Source organism: Platichthys flesus, chromosome 7 (assembly GCF_949316205.1).
Source record: "Platichthys flesus chromosome 7, fPlaFle2.1, whole genome shotgun sequence".
In the NCBI taxonomy this organism is placed as follows: Eukaryota; Metazoa; Chordata; class Actinopteri; order Pleuronectiformes; family Pleuronectidae; genus Platichthys; species Platichthys flesus.
The window spans coordinates 5,983,979-5,986,154 of record NC_084951.1 but is presented as its reverse complement, the minus strand read 5'-3'; positions in this window follow the sequence as shown (position 1 = coordinate 5,986,154).

Genomic DNA, 2,176 nt, shown 5'->3' with positions numbered 1-2,176 from the left:
TGGTTGGAACCATGTACCTAGTTTATAACTAAAACTAGAATCTGTATGATGACCAAAGAGATTCATTTGATTGGCTGGAGATTAGCCAGGCTGGCAGTGTGTGAGTGGCGGTTGGTTTGTTGGTTGGTTCACCACTTTGGTCCATTACATTACATTTCATTTAGCTGACGCTTTTATCCAAAGCGACTTACAATAAGTGCATACAACCATGAGGGTACAAACCCAGAACAAGGAGAATCAAGAAAGAACTATTTATTCAAGAAAGCCAAACTACAAAGCCCTATAAGTAAGCGCCACTTAGTGCTACTAAAGTGTTAGTTTAAACTTGTATTCAAGGTATAGTCGGGAGAGGTGTGTTTTTAGTTTGTTGCGAAAGATGTATAGATTTCCTGCTTTCCTGATGTCATTGCGGAGCTCATTCCACCATTAAGCAAACAGTTGTGATTTTGTTGAGTGTTTAGCTCACAGTGAAGGAGCAACAAGCCGATTGGCAGATGCAGAACGGTGTGAACAGGCTGGGTTATAGCGTTTGACCATGTCCTGGATGTAGACTGGACCAAGTACTAATGTTTTTAAACACAGATCCTCTCCAAGTTACCCGGTAAGTGCGGTCGTTGAGCTGGGATGAGCGAAGGGAGAGTGCAGAGCCTGAGACACCCAGGCCCAGAAGGAAGGAAATAAGGAATAAAGAACCAATTCAGACTAGAATGTATCTTCTCATGAAATAGCACAAAATCTCTCAAAAACTCAGGGCTGAACCTTTCTGTAAATTGTTTCCGCGCAGTTGATACAAATATCTTGTCTCATATGCCAGGCTGCACGAATGACGCAAATAACATGAGTGATGGGAAATTGGCATCTATTACTCCAGTCTAAATATTAACCATTTTTAAAAAACAATCAGAGCTGAGAACGAAACTCACCTGACTCTTATCCTACACAAGAACAGCCTGCTTTCGGATGGGGCTCAGCCACAAGCGAATAGTTTAAAGCCTGGCAAGAAGTATTTTTGCTTGTGAGAAATCCAGCTGCCTCGCAAGGTTGGGCGCTCTCAGGATAAACAAGACGGACTTTCGCATGATGGTGCTAACATTTCTAAAGACACTTGTTCTTGGCCTTTTGGTAACAAAGAAACAAAGCTTTTAACATGTGGAAAATCATTTTATACAGAAGCTATAACTGCTTTGATAATCAAATCTCGAAACTTTCAAGGAGCATCTGTACACGGACTGAGATGTCCAAGCAGCCAATGTTTTGTTTGTGTAGTGTTTTGAGTGTTTTAAGGTTTTGGTCTATTTTGTTAAATTAGTTTCATTGTCATTGATTTATTATGCACAGTCTTATTTGTTGTCCTCTCAAACCCAGGGTTAATGTAGATTATCCAAATCCACCACATATGTGTTGTACCACTGAGTTCCCTTTCCCCAATTGCAGTTATATATTTTTCAGTTTCTGTGAAAATCAGCCTCTCATCTTCATTTGTTGCTTTCTTAATCATTTATCTGTACACAACTGGGGTAACACAATGTTCTCCTTTATTTGAAAAAATTGCAATTTTTACTGTATCTTAGTAGCCTTCAACAGTTGTATCTACTCCACTACATTTCAGAGGGAGAATTGTGTGTGTGTGTTTAAGGAAGGACCAGATATGAACTAAATGTGCTCTTGTTACTTTCGCAAACTCTGATTTAATGCACATTTGCAGGAATATTTGTTGTAGTCTTATTGCAGTGCTTGACTCTCTCATGGAACCGTCCCCTCACTCAAACCCCTGGCTTCCCTGTGTTTAACCAAGCTGGGGTCCTTGGACTAATGTTGGTCGTTTTGACAGGATCACGGAGAAGCTCATCGTTCATATACACCTGAGGGAATATTTGAAGATTTGTTGGTCTGATTTTGGAACTCAGACACACACACACACACACACACACACACACGCACAGACACATGCGCTTGCACGCACACACACTACCTTCGCTACTGCTGTGCCCGCTTACACGTGAATGCGCCCCATCGCTGTCATCGGCAGCAGCCCACAACATCAGCATCTTCCGGGGGGCGCGCAGAGGAGGACGGAGAGGGAGGAGAGAGAGGGAGAGGAGACATACTGGATAAAGGCTGCGAGAAGAACAGTGATGATAATGGAGTCAAGGCGGTGGAGGATGTCGGATTTACG